The sequence below is a fragment of the Rhinopithecus roxellana genome, chromosome 17, assembly GCF_007565055.1.
Source record: "Rhinopithecus roxellana isolate Shanxi Qingling chromosome 17, ASM756505v1, whole genome shotgun sequence".
NCBI classification, from domain to species: domain Eukaryota; kingdom Metazoa; phylum Chordata; class Mammalia; order Primates; family Cercopithecidae; genus Rhinopithecus; species Rhinopithecus roxellana.
Genome location: NC_044565.1, coordinates 105,454,555 through 105,469,781, shown reverse-complemented (window position 1 = coordinate 105,469,781; position 15,227 = coordinate 105,454,555). Strand labels below are relative to the sequence as shown.

Genomic DNA, 15,227 nt, shown 5'->3' with positions numbered 1-15,227 from the left:
TTTCTCTCTCTCTCTCTTTCTCTTTCTTTCTTTCTTTCTTTCTTTTCTTTCTTTCTCTTTTTTTGAAACAGGGTTTGGCTCTGTTGCTCAGGCTGGAGTGCAGTGGCACGATCACGGCTCACTGCAGCCTCTACCTCCCAGGCTCAGGTGATCCTCCCACCTCAGCCTCCCAAGTAGCTGGGAATACAGGTGTGCACCCTCACACCCAATTAGTTTTTGTATTTTTAGTGGAGATGGGATTTTGCCATGTTGCCCAGGCTGGTCTTGAACTCCTGGGCTCAAGAGATCCACCCACCTCAGCCTCCCAAAGTGCTGGGATTATAGGAGTGAGCCATTGTGCTCAACCTATAAAGATTTTAGAAGAAAACATAGGAGTAATGTTTGTGACTAAGAAAGTAGGCAAACTTTTTTATATATAGCACAAAGAGTAGTAATTATGAAGGAAAATACTGATAAATTAGACTTCACCAAAATTTAAAACTTTAGTATAGTAAAAGACACCACTAAGAAAATGAATAGGCAAACCAGAAATTAGAGGAAAATATTCACAACATATTTATCTGACAAAGGACTAGTATCCAGATTGTACAAAGAACTCCTAAAACTCAATAGCAAAAATAACCCATTTTTTTAAAAAATAGGCTATTTGGACAAACATTTCACATAATAAATTATGTAAAAAGCCAGTAAGCTAATGAAAACAATGATCAACTCTTTGCCATCAGAGAAATTAAAACCACAATGAGATATTACTACACTCCAGACAGAATAACTAAAATTTGCAAACCCAGTAACACCGAGTTTGTGAAGTAACTGAAACCGTATATAGTCATACACCACATAAAGACATTTCTGTCAACAATGGATCATATGTACGACAGTAGTTCCATGAGATTATAATACTGCATTTTTACTATACCTTTTCTCTGTTTAGGTATGTTTAAATACACAAATAGGCCAGGCACAATGGCTCACACCTGTAATCCCAACACCTTGGGAGGCCAAGGTAGGCAGATCATCTGAGGTCAGGAGTTCGAGACCAGCCTGGTCAACATGGTGAAATCCTGTCTCTAACAAAAATACAAAAATTACTCAGGGTGGTGGTGCCTGCCTGTAATCTCAGCTACTCGTGAGGCTGAGGCAGAAGAATCATTTGAAATCAGAAGGCAAAGGTTGCAGTGAGCCAAGATCGTATACCACTGCACTCCAGCCTCAGTGACAGAGACTCTGTCTCAAAAAAAAAAAAAAAGAAATACAATACACAAGTATTTACCACTGTGTTATAACTGCCTATAGTATTCAGTAGATTCTGCATAAGTTCGTGGCCTAGGAGCAACAGGCTACACCATACAGCCTAAGTGGTGAGGTATGTAGCAAGCAGTACCATCTAGGTTTGTGTGAGGATGCTCTACGATGTTCACAGAGCAAGGAAATCTCCTAAGCATCTCCCGATGTTATGCGACTGTATACTCTTGGTGGGAGTACAGAATGGTAGATTGGTACAAAAGTTAATTGTGGTTTTTGCCATGAGGATTAGTGGCAAAAACCTCAAATACTTTTCCCTTTTTTTTTGAGATGGAGTCTCGCTCTGTCACCCAGGCTGGAGTGCAGTGGCACGATCTCAGCTCACTGCAACCTCCGCCACCTGGGTTCAAGTGATTCTCCTGCCTCAGCCTCCTTAGTAGCTGGGATTACAGGCATCCACCACCATGTCTGGCTAATTTTTGTATTTTTAGTAGAGACAGAGTTTCAACACGTTGGCCGGGCTGGTCTCCAACTCCTGACCTCAGGTGATCCGCCTGCCTCGGCCTCATAAGGTGGTGAGATTACAGGCATAAGCCACTGCGCCCAGCCAAAAACAGACCTTTTATAAAAACATAAAAATACATTAAACCACTCCGTGAAGATAAATGTGAAAATTTAGGTGAAATGGAAAATTTCCCAGAAAAATGAATCAGACCAAAATTTGCAGTTTTTGAATAACTGGAAAAACGGAATGGTCCTACAATCATGAAAAAAATTGAATTTACACTTTGACATCTATTCACCAACAGATGCACACCAGGTCTAGATGATTTTACAGGCAAGTTCTATCAAATACCAAGCATGAATAACCCCTATTTTATATAACACTATCCCAAATAATTTAAAAAGCAGTCACCAGCTCATTTTAAAAAGTCAGTGAAAGGCCAGGCGCAGCAGCTCACGCCTGTAATCCCAGCACTTTGGGAGGCCAAGGTGGGCGGATAACTTGAGGTCAGGAGTGCAAGACCAGCCTGGCCAACATGGTGAAAACCAGTCTCTACTAAAAATACAAAAATGAGCCAGGCATGGTGGCACATGCCTGTGATCCCAGCTACTCGGGAGGCTGAGGCAGAAGAATGACTTGAATCCAGGAGGTGGAGGTTACAGTGAACTAAAATCATGCCACTGCACTCCAGCCTGGGTGACAGAGTGAGACTCTGTCTCAAAAAAAAAAAAAAAAAAAAAGCGAAATCATGGCCAGGTGTGATGGCTGTAATCCCAGCACTTTGGGAGGCCAAGACAGGCAGACTGCTTGAGCCCAGGAGTTCAAGACCAGCCTGGACAACATAGCAAAATTCTTATCTCTTCAAAAAATACAAAAATTAGCCAGGCATGGTAGCATGCACCTGTAGTCCTAGCTACTGGGGAGCTAAGGTGGGAGGATCACCTGAGCCTAGAGAGGTTGACGCTGCAGTGAGCCATTATCATGCCACTGCACACCAGCCTGGGTGACAGAATGAGACCCTGTCTCAAAAAAAAAAAATAAATAAATAAATAAATAAATAAATAAATAAATAAATAAGTTACTGAAATCTTGATACCAAACCCAGACAGTATAAGAGAGAAAAACTGTAGGCCAATCTCACTTAGAAACACAGATGCAAAAATTCTACATAAATTAGCAAATGTGATCCAAAAATGCATTTTAAAATAAAAATAAAAAGACAAGAATGCCAGCTGTCACCATTTCTCATCAGTACAACTCTAGAGGGTTTAACCACTGCAACAAGACAAAAGTATTATAAAGGTTGCAAAAACCGTCTTTATTTCCAGATAGTATCACTGTCTACATTACAACAAAAATAGACCCTTTGAATTATTAGAATAAATGAAAAGTACAGGTGCTCTTTGACATACAATGAAGTTAAATTCCAATAAACTCATCATAAAATCAAAAAATCTTAAATTGAACCATCATAAACTAGGAACAGTCTATACTGCTACAAGTAAGATGAAGGTACAAAATCAACTGTACAGCTATATCAGCAAAAGGCAGAAATTGTAATTTTTATAAAGGATATAATTAGCAATAGCAACACAAGTTATAAGGCACCTAGATATAAATCTAACAAAAGATATAAAATAATTTTTAGATGAAAATCATAAAACTTTATTGAAAGACATTAAAGAATAGTGGAGTAAGTGGAATTATATACTATGTTCATGGATAATAAAACTAAATAATGTAAAAATGCCAACTCTCAGGCTGGGCACAGTGTCTCACGCCTGTAATATCAGCACTTTGGGAGGCTGAGGTGGGTGGATCACGAGGTCAGGAGTTCAAGACCAACCTGGCCAAGATGGTGAAACCCCGTCTCTACTAAAAATACAAAACAAAAAAAAGCTGGGCGTGGTCGCAGGTGCCTGTAATCTCAACTACTTGGGAGGCTGAGGCAGACAATTGCTTGAACCTGGGAGGTGGAGGTTTCAGTGAGCCAACATTGTGCCACTGCACTACAGCCTGGGCGACAGAGCGAGACTCCATCTCAAAAAAACAAAAAAGCCAACTCTCCAAATTAATCCATAAGTTTAATGCAAAAAATTTTAGTGTAATGTGATCAAAATTCCCAAGAAGGTTTTCATGGAAATTAATAAGCTGATTGTATTTCAGTAATTAAGACAGTATAGTGTTGATGCTGGAATTAATAGGATGGTGGGCTGGGCCCGGTGGCTCACACCTGTAATCCCAGCACCCTGGCAGGCCGAGTCGGCTGGATCACCTGAGGTCAGAAGTTGGAGATCAGCCTGACCAACATGGGGAAACCCTGTCTCTACTAAAAATACAAAAATTAGCCAGGCGTGGTGGTGCGCACCTGTAATCCCACTCACTCAGGAGGCTGAGGCAGAAGAATCACTTGAACCCAGGAGGCAGAGGTTGCAGTGAGCCAAGATCGCGCCATTGCACTCCAGCCTGGGTAACAAAGCAAGACTCTGTCTCAAAAAAAAAAAAAAAAAAAAAAAAACACAGGATAGTGGACCTAGAAGTAGATCCACATGCCCAAAGAAACAAGATATATGGCAAATAAGGCTCCTCGGATTAGTGAAGTACATACTGGACTATTCTGTAGTGCTGAGGAAAGTGTTATCCACATGAATAAAATTAAATTCCTCACATAAATAATTATAGGTGGACTAAAGACTCAATTTGAAATGTAAAAGTAAATTATTTATAAATATATTTAAAACTTGAAAGAAAACATAAAAGAATCTTTATGATCTTGGAGACAATATTGGATGTTTTCTCCGATAAGTTAAAAATCACACCAATCATAAAGAAAACAATTGATAAATTTGTCTGTTAAAATGTACAGCTTCTTCCTTTTGCCGCTTGACTGCTGCCATGATGGGTCGCATGCAAGCTCCCAGGAAGGGCCTGTCCCAGTTGGCTCTGCCCTATCTCTGCAGCATCACCACTTGGCTGAAGCTAACATCTGATGAAATGAAGGAGACTTACAAACTGGCCAACAAGGCCTGACTTCTTCACATATCAGTGTGATCCGGAGGGACTCACATGGTGTTGCACAAGTACATTTTGTGAAAGGCAATAAAATCTTAAGAATTCTTAAGTCCACAGTGAGCTGAGATCCGGTCACTGCACTCCAGCCTGGGCGACAGAGCGAGACTCCGTCTCAAAAAAAAAAAAGAATTCTTAAGTCCAAAGGACTTGCTCCTCATCTCCCTGAAGATCTCTACCATTTAATTAAAAAAGCAGTCACTGTTCAAAAGCATCTTGAGAGGAACAGAAAGGATAAGGATGCTAAATTCTGTCTGATTCTGAGTTTGATTCACCATTTGGCTTGATATTATAAGACAAAGCGAGTCCTCCCTCCCAATTGGAAATATGAGTCATCTACAGTCTCTGTCCTTGTCGCATAAATTTGTCTATGTACTCAAGCAATAAAATAACTGTTTAATTTTTTAAAAAATATACAGATTCTATACGCCTCAAAACACCATAAACAAAGTAAAAATACCAGCCACAGTCAGAAAGATATTTGCAGTCAGGCATGGTAGCTCATGCCTGTAATCCAGACACTTCGAGGTCAGTACAGGAGGACTGCAGGAGTTCGAGACCAGCCTGGGCAACACAGTAAGACCCTGTTTCTACAGATATTTTAAAATAAATAAATAAAAGAAGATATCTGCAATGTACAATCAGTACCTAGGATGTATACCATTAAGAAAAAGAAAAGTCAGGATCAGGCGCGGTGGCTCACAACTGTAATCCCAGCACTTTGGGAGGCTGAGGCAGGCAGATGGCTTGAGCCCAGGAGTTTGAAACCAGCCTGGGCAACATAGTGGGACCCTGTCTCTACAAAAAAAAAATACAAAAATTAGCCAGGCGTGGTTGCGTATGTCTGTAGTCCCAGGTACTCAGGAGGCTGACGTGGGAGGCTGAGGCTGCAGTGAACCATGGTCACGTCACTGCACTCCAGCCTGGGCAACAGAGCAAGACCTTGTCTCAAAACAAACAAAAAAAAAGTGGGAGGGGGCCAGGTAGGGTGGCTCTCACACCTGTAATCCCAGCGCTTTGGGAGGCAAAAGTGGAAGGATCGCTTGAGGATCGAGATCAGCCTGGGCAACACAGTGAGATCCTAACTCTACAAAAAATGTTTAAATTAGCCAGGAGTGGTGGTAAATGCCTGTAGCACCAGCTACTTGGAAAGCTGAGGCTAGAGGATCACTTGAGCCCAGGGCTTCAAGGCTGCAGCGAGCTATGATCATGCCACTGCACTTTGGTCTGGGCAATAGAGTGAGACTGTCTCAAAAAAATGTGTGTGTATATATATATACACACACATGTATACACACACACACACACACATTCACACACAAATTTGGACACAAATGTCTATAGTAGTCATAATAATAAAAAAGTAAAAACAATACAAATATTCAACTGATGAGTGGGTAAACAAAATGTTGTATAACCATACAATAAATTATTATCCAATCATAAAATGAATGAAATACCACATGGATGAATCTTGATAATAAACTAAGTGAAAGTAGCCAGACACAAAAGGATCCATGTTGTATAACTGTATTCATATGAAATGTCCAGAATAGGCAAAGCCATGGAGATAGATAGCAGATGGTTGTCAGGGTATGCGAGGAAGGGGAACAGGGTATGACTACTAACAAGTAGGTTTCTTTGTGGGGTGATGAAAATGTTCGGGAATACTGATGATAGTTGTACAATGTAGTGCATATCATAAATGCCACCAAATTGCATACTTGAAATGGTAAATTTTGTTATGCGAATTATATCTCGAATTTTAAAAAAGAAATAGACAATACAAACAACATGCAGACAAATGTTTTTAAACATTTTGCTGATCAAATGAAGCCAGACATGAATCTGGGTGCTGTGGCTCATGCCTGTAATCCTAGCACTTTGGGAGACTGAGGTGGGAGAATTGCTTTAGTCCAGGAGGTTGAGGCTGCAGTAAGCCATGACTGCACCACTGCACTCCAGCCTAAGTGACACAGCAAGACCTTGTATCTCAAAAAAAAAGAAAAAAAGAAAAAAGAAAAAAGCAAGATATATTTCATATCTACCAGATTAGCAAAGTGTTAAAGTCTGACGACATGTAGAAATGGCAAGGATATTGAGCAACAGGACTTCTACTCACTACTGTTCAGAATATAAATCAGAACTACTCTGGAGAGCTATTTAGCAACATCGAGGAGAGATGTGCATACTTTTCAATACAGCAACTCCAATCCTAGGTAGATGCATTAAAGAAAGTCTCCTACATGTGCACTGAGACATGAACAAAATTATCCATTGCAGCACTACAGTAATAGCCAAATTTCTATGAACAAAAGAACAAATAAATCAATGCCCACTACATTACAGTTAAAATGCAAGGGCTACAGCCATAGAAATCAAACATGAACATGAAGTTGAACTAAAAAGGCAAGCTGCGGACTCCATTGATTATACCATTTATAAAAACAGTTTATGTAAAACAATGCTATATTTTGAGTACATAATCATGTATTAAATGTATTCTTAAGTATATGGGAATAACATCAAAGTCAGGAGAGTGTCACTTTCTGTGGAAAATGAAGGGATTTCAGTGGGAAAGAGGTACTTAGTACCTTGAGTACCATGAGTCCTTTCGAGACAAGGACTCATGCTGTCGCCCAGGTCGGAATGCACTGGCACGATCTCGGCCCACTGCAACCTCTGCCTCTGGGGTTCCCGCGATTCTCCCACCTCAGCCTCCCCAGTAGCTGGGACTACAGGCATGTGCCAACACACCCAGGCTAATTTTTGTATTTTTTGGTAAAGACAGAGTTTCACCATGTTGCCTAGGCTGGTCTCAAACTATTGACCTCAGGTGATCCACCCGCCTCAGTCTCATCTCCCAAAGTGCTGGGATTACAGACTCAACAATATTTTTTGAGACGGAGTCTTGCTCTGTCGCCCAGGATGGAGTGGAGTGGCACAATCTCGGCTCACTGCAAGCTCCGCTTCCTGGGTTCATGCCATTCTCCTGCCTCAGCCTCCCGAGTAGCTGGGACTACAGGCACCCACCACTACGCCTAGCTAATTTTTTTGTATTTTTTAGTAGAGATGGGGTTTCACCGTGTTAGCCAGGATAGTCTCCATCTCCTGACCTCTTGATCTGCCCACCTCAGCCTCCCAAAGTGCTTGATTACAGGCGTGAGCCACCGCGCCCAGCCCTCAACGATATTTGTAATGTTCTGTTTCTTGAATTGGGTAGTGGGTAAACAGGTGTTCATTGTGTTATCATCTATTGTTTTTATATGCCTGAAAGACTTTATAATGACTTTTATGCATAATTTCCTCTTCTACCTTTGTAAAACATGTGTTGGGTTTTTTTTGTTTTTTTTTCTGTTGTTGTTTTGAGACAGAGTCTTACTCTGTGTCTCACTCTGTCTCCCAGGCTGGAGTTCAGTGGCACGATCTCAGCTCACCATAACCCCGGCCTCCCAGGTTCAAGTGATTCTCCTGCCTCAGCCTCCTGAGTAGCTGGGACTATAGGCACGCACCACCATGCCTGACTAATTTTTGTATTTTTAGTAAAGATGGGTTTTCACCATGTTGGCCAGGCTGGTCTCTAACTCCTGACCTCAAGTGATCTGCCTGCCTCAGCCTCCCAAAGTGCCGGGATTACAGGAGTGAGCCAGCATGCCTGGCTGTAAAGCATACGTTTCCTTTATTTCACAGATTGATTTGTTCTGCTTCTTAGGTTTTTGATAGATGTAGTCAAGAAAAACACATTTTGATTGGCATAAGGAATTCGGTTTTTAAATGTTTAAATTTTGCTTTATTTTCAATACTTATATTAGAAAAAATCTTCAGAGCATTTGCTGTAATGGCTTAGCACCAACATTTAAATAAATTATTCAGGTTAGGCCGGGCGTGGTGGCTCATACCTTTAATCCCACCACTTTGGGAGGCAGAGGTGGCTGGATCACTTGAGGTCAGGAGTTCGAGACCAGCCTGGCCAACATGGTGAAACCCCGTCTCTACTAAAAATACAAAACTGCCGGCCGGGAGCGGTGGCTCAAGCCTGTAATCCCAGCACTTTGGGAGGCCGAGGCGGGCAGATCACGAGGTCAGGAGATCGAGACCATCCTGGCTAACACGGTGAAACCCCGTCTCTACTAAAAAAATACAAAAAACTAGCCGGGCGAGGTGGCGAGCGCCTGTAGTCCCAGCTACTCGGGAGGCTGAGGCAGGAGAATGGCGTAAACCCGGGAGGCGGAGTTTGCAGTGAGCTGAGATCTGGCCACTGCACTCCAGCCTGGGTGACAGAGCGAGACTCCTTCTCAAAAAAAAAAAAAAAAAAAATACAAAACTTAGCTGGGTGTGGTGGCACACACCTGCAGTCCCAGCTATTTGGGAGGCTGAGGCAGGAGAATTGCTTGAACCCGGGAGGCAGAGGTTGCAGTGAGCCAAGATCGCACCACTGTACTCCAGCCTGGGGAACAGAGCGAGACTCTTTCTGAAAAAAAAAAAAAAAATTATACAGGTTGATTGAGAAATAGGGACAATTTGTTTAAAAAGACCATTGTATATCGTACTGTCAGCTAATAAAACTTAATTTTGGCCGGGCGCGGTGGCTCAAGCCTGTAATCCCAGCACTTTGGGAGGCCGAGATGGGCGGATCACGAGGTCAGGAGATCGAGACCATCCTGGCTAACACGGTGAAACCCCGTCTCTACTAAAAAATAGAAAAAACTAGCCAGGCGAGGTGGCGGGCGCCTGTAGTCCCAGCTACTTGGGAGGCTGAGGCAGGAGAATGGCGTGCACCCGGGAGGCGGAGCTTGCAGTGAGCTGAGATCCGGCCACAGCACTCCAGCTTGGGTGACAGAGCAAGACTCCGTCTCAAAAAAAAAAAAAAAAAAAAAAAAAAAACTTAATTTTTATCTTTCTAAGGGCTGAAAAATTATGCTTTTTCACTTACTTGGTTCCAAAATGACATATATAACAATAAGCATCAATTAAAGCCAATTTGGCCCTTAATTTGATGCTTGAGATGTGACTCAAAGTTCCCCACACATCATTACAAAGATGGAGCTGCTGCTGCACAAAAAGAAATGGAGTTTCTGGGCTGGGCGTGCTCATGCCTGTAATCCCAGCACTCTGGGAGGCTGAGGTGGGTGGATCGTGAGGTCGGGAGTTCGAGACCAGCCTGGCCAACATAGTGAAACTCCATCTCTACTAAAAATACAAAGATTAGCTGGGTGTGGAGACCCATGCCTGTAATCCAGATACTTGGGAGGCTGAGGCAGGAGAATCGCTCAAACCCGGGAGGTGGAGGTTGCAGTGAGTCGAGATCATGCCATTGCACTCCAGCCTGGGCGACAGGGCAAGACAACATCTCATAAAAAAAAAAAAGGGCCGGGCGCGGTGGCCCAAGCCTGTAATCCCAGCACTTTGGGAGGCCGAGACGGGCGAATCACGAGGTCAGGAGATAGAAACCATCCTGGCTAACACGGTGAAATCCCGTCTCTACTAAAAATACAAAAAAATTAGCTGGGCGAGGTGGCGGGCGCCTGTAGTCCCAGCTACTCGGGAGGCTGAGGCAGGAGAATGGCGTGAACCCGGGAGGCGGAGCTTGCAGTGAGCTGAGATCCGGCCACTGCACTCCAGCCTGGGGGCAGAGCGAGACTCTGTCTCAAAAAAAAAAAAAGAAGAAGAAATGGAGTTTCTGCCAGGCATGGTGGCTCACACCTGTAATCCCAGCACTTTGGGAGGCCAAGATCAGTGGATGACCAAAAAAAAAAAAGTAGCCAAGCATGGTGGCATGCACCTGTAATCCCAGCTACTTGGGAGGCTAAGGCAGGAGAATCACATAAACCCTGAAGGCAGAGGTTGCAGCGAGCCAAGATCGCACGATTACATTCCAGCCTGGGCAACAAGAGCAAAATTCTGTCTGAAAAAAAAAAAAAGGCTGGGTGCAGTGGCTCACATCTGTAATCCTAGCACTTGCGGAGCCAAGGTGGGTGGATCATGAGGTCAGAAGTTAGAGACTAGCCTGGCCAATATAGTGAAACCCTGTCTCTACTGAAAATACAAAAATTAGCTGGGCATGGTGGTGCGCACCTGTAGTCCCAGCTACTCAGGAGGCTGAGGCAGGAGAATCGCTTCAACCCAGAAGGCAGAGGTTGCAATGAACCAAGATCACACCACTGTACTCCAGCCTGGGCGACCGAGCGACACTCCATCTGAAAAAAAAACAAAAAAGAAAAAAAGAAATGGAGTTTCCGCCAAGCCCACAAGCTCTGTGATCTAACCTGGGCCAATTCCCCTTGGCCACATTAAGTCAGTCACTGGACTTCTCTATCACCTTGCCTGTAACCTAAGATACTAATAACCTAAGAGGGTTTTGTATGAATCAGACAATTTATGTCACTGGTGGGCATGAGTGGGGAGTGCCAAAATATTTATTTCACCTACTCCCATCAACACACATAAGGAACTGTGCACAATGCAAAGGTGCTCACAAGATGGCATGTAGACTGTGGTCTTACTGTTTCAGAGAGTTTCATTTAAATGGAAAAAAATGGAGGTGTTTCCATTTTTCTTCCAAATGCATTATGATATCATATTATGCAAACATATCCTTAAGGATCACAAATAGGCCGGGCGCGGTGGCTCAAGCCTGTAATCCCAGCACTTTGGGAGGCCGAGACGGGCGGATCACGAGGTCAGGAGATCGAGACCCTCCTGGCTAACACGGTGAAACCCTGTCTCTACTAAAAATACAAAAAACTAGCCGGGCGAGGTGGCGGGCGCCTGTAGTCCCAGCTACTCGGAGGCTGAGGCGGGAGAATGGCGGGAACCCGGGAGGCGGAGCTTGCAGTGAGCTGAGATCGCGCCACTGCACTCCAGCCTGGGCGACACAGCGAGACTCTGTCTCAAAAAAAAAAAAAAAAAAAAAAAAAAAGGATCACAAATAATGACTCATTATAAGTAAACGAATAAAGGGGTGGATAAAATTCTGCCATGAAGTCTCTTATAAGAAGAATTTTATAAAAGTCAAAATCTTGGCCGGGCGCGGTGGCTCAAGCCTGTAATCCCAGCACTTTGGGAGGCCGAGACAGGCGGATCACGAGGTGAGGAAATCGAGACCATCCTGGCTAACACGGTGAAACCCCATCTCTACTAAAAAATACAAAAACTAGCCGGGCGAGGTGGCGGGCGCCTGTAGTCCCAGCTATGGGAGGCTGAGGCAGGAGAATGGCGTAAACCCGGGAGGCGGAGCTTGCAGTGAGCTGAGATCTGGCCACTGCACTCCAGCCTGGGCGACAGAGCGAGACTCCGTCTCAAAAAAAAAAAAAAAAAAAGTCAAAATCTTAATGCTGGCTGGGCACAGTGGCTCACGCCTGTAATTGCAGCACTTTGGGAGGCTGAGGTGGGTGGATCACTTAAGGTCAGGACTTTGAGACCACTCTGGCGAACATGGTAAAACCTCATCTCTAATAAAAACACAAAAATTAGCCAGGTGTGGTGGCATGCACCTGTAGTCCCAGCTACTCGGGAGGCTGAGGCACAAGAATCGCTCGAACCCAGGAGGTGGAGGTTGCAGTGAGCCAAGACTGCGCCACTGCACTCCAGCCTGGGCGACAGAGCAAGACCCTGTCTCAAAAAAAAAAAAAAAAAAAAAAAAAAAAAGCTTAATGTTATCTCCAGGCTTTTCAATATTATTATCTAGGGTTTAAATGCTTCCTTGGTATACTGTCCCCACCTATAAAGCTAGAGTTACTTAACATGTCAATTGGGGAGCTGCTGCCCAACCTGATGCCCCCTTGCTGACCATCCTTATCTTCTGACTCTTGGTGACACTATTTTGACTTAGTGACCTATAGTAGTGGGATCCCACAGCCCTTTAGTGTGCTATAGCCCTGGCTATAGCACACTAAAGGCACAGTGGTCTCCAAACTTTCTGCTGATCCCTGAAAGAATTTAGAAAAACTATGTATCCTGTACATTTTTATTCTGTATATTGCAAAGGATGCAAATTCTGACAAATGCAACATTTAAAAAATCAAACTGCAGTGGCTCATGCCTGTAATCTCAGCACTTTGGAAGGCCAAGGCAGGCGGATCATGAGGTCAGGAGATCGAGACCATCCTGGCTAACACCATGAAACCCCATCTCTACTAAAAATACAAAAAATTATCCAGGCATGGTGGTGGGCGCCTGTAGTCCTAGCTACTTGGGGGGCTGAGGCAGGAGAATGGCATGAACCCAGGAGGCGGAGCTTGCAGTGAGCCGAGATCGCGCCACTGCACTCCAGCCTGGGCAACAGAGCAAGATTCTATCTCAATAAATAAATAAATAAATAAATAATAAATAAATTAATAAATAAATAAATAAAACTGGCTGGCTGCGGTGGTCATGCCTGTAATCCCAGCACTTTGGGAGGCCGAGGAGGGCAGATCATGAGGTCAGGAATTCGAGACCAGCCTGGCCAACATGGTGAAACCCCATCTCTGCTAAAAATACAAAAATTAGTAGGGTGTGGTAGCATGCACCTGTAATCCCAGCTACTGGGGAGGCTGAGGCAGGAGAATTGCTTGAATCCAGGAGGCAGAGATTGCAGTAAGCCGAGATTGTGCCATTGCACTCCAGCTCTGGGCAGCAGAGCAAGACTTCATCTCGGGGGGGAAAAAAAACTGTTTGGCCAGGCATGGTGGCTCATGCCTGTAATCCCAGTACTTTGGGAGGCTGAGGTGGGTGGATCACCTGAGATCAGGAGTTCAAGACCAGCCTGGCCAACATGGTGAAACCCGTCTCTACTAAAAATACAAAAATTAGCTGGGTGTTGTGGTGCATGCCTGTAATCCCAGCTACTCAGGAGGCTGAGGCACAAGAATCGCTTGAACCCAGGAGGCAGAGGTTGCAGTGAGCCAAGAGGGCGCCACTACACTCCAGCCTGGCAATAGAGCAAGACTCCATCTCAAAAGAAAAAATAAACAAATATATTTTTAAAACTGTTTTGAATCCAAATGTTATGTTTCGATATACCTACCAACTCTAATTTTTAAAAATATATACTAATCTTTAACAGAAAATTTACATTGCTACTTTTTCTCATATACTTTGTATTTCCATTCTGCTTCCCCCACTTAATTTTGCCCTGATACATTTTTTAAACATTTGTCAAATTTTACCAAATCTCACACTTAAGTTTTATACACTACATATAATTTTCACCTAAAAATTTTTGTTGTAAAACAAAAAGAGAATTAAATATGGACAAATTAAAGAGAACACATAAAGCGGAATTCTTTTGTTCTGATGAATCCTTTGAAAGCAATAGGTTTGGGAGGAGCCAGCCTGCCTTACTCCAGTGGCAGCTGACCCAATGTACACGGATTTCTGCAAACTAATCATAATTAGACCAGGCTACATAAGGGCAAGGAAGCTACCTTATTTTCTCTCTTCTCATCATTGTGTCCTTAGCACACAGTACACAGGTGTTCAGTATATTTGCTTAACAAACTTCTACAACCGAGGTTTAAAAGGACCTACTATATTTTTATACTTGAAATTTTATAAACACCCCATTACCTTTCTCTGCAACAACAACAAAAAAAATAGGCTTACAATTTAACTGTTTCAAAATTTCCTGTGCTACTGGGTGCAGTGTAGTCCCAGCTACTTGAGAGGCTGAGGCGGGAGGATAGCTTGAGCCAGGAGTTTGGTGATACAGTGAGTTATGATCATACTACTGTACTCCAGCCTGAGTGACAGAGCAAGCCTCTGTGTCTTTTTCCTTTTTTTTCTTTCCTTTTTTTTTTTTTTGAGATGGAGTCTTGCTCTGTCACCCAGGCTGGAGGAGTGCAGTGGTGCGATCTCAGCTCACTGCAACCTCCCTCTCCCAGGTTCAAGTGATTCTCGTGCTTCAGCCTCCTGGGTAGCCGGGATAAGAGGTGCACACCATTATACTTGGCTAATGTTTTCATTTTTTTTGTAGACACGGGTTTTCGCCAGTTGGCCAGGCTGGTCTCGAACTCCTGGCCTGAAGTGATCTGCCCACCTCAGCCTCCCAAAGATCTGGGATTACAGACATGAGCTGCTGTGCCCGGTCTGAGACTCTGTCCCTTAAAAAAAAAAAAAAAAAAAAAAATTCCTGTGGCTGTAAATTGTGTCAAATTTTTTCATTAAGTTACCACTCCAAGTATTAATAGGATGTAATTGATCAAAACATGAATATTACAAAATTCAGTATAAAATTAACAAAATAGGGCCAAGTGCACTGGCTCAGCCTATAATCCCAGCACTTAAGGAGGCCAAGGTGGGTGGATCACCTGAGGTCAGGAGTTTCTGAGACTAGCCTGACCAACATGGTGAAACCCCATCTCTACTAAAAATACAAAATTAGCCAGGTGTGGTGGCACATGCCTGTAATCCCAGCTACTTGGGAGGC

At 43.5% G+C, this 15,227-nt stretch overlaps 1 protein-coding gene and 1 pseudogene across 1 annotated transcript in view; one reads left to right on the top strand and one right to left on the bottom strand.

Annotated features, from left to right (window-relative positions):
• KCNG3 (potassium voltage-gated channel modifier subfamily G member 3) overlaps positions 1-15,227 on the bottom strand; it is a 62,922-nt gene that overhangs the window by 26,790 nt on the left and 20,905 nt on the right. The window lies entirely within an intron of this gene.
• LOC115894280 lies at positions 4,649-5,181 on the top strand (annotated as a pseudogene).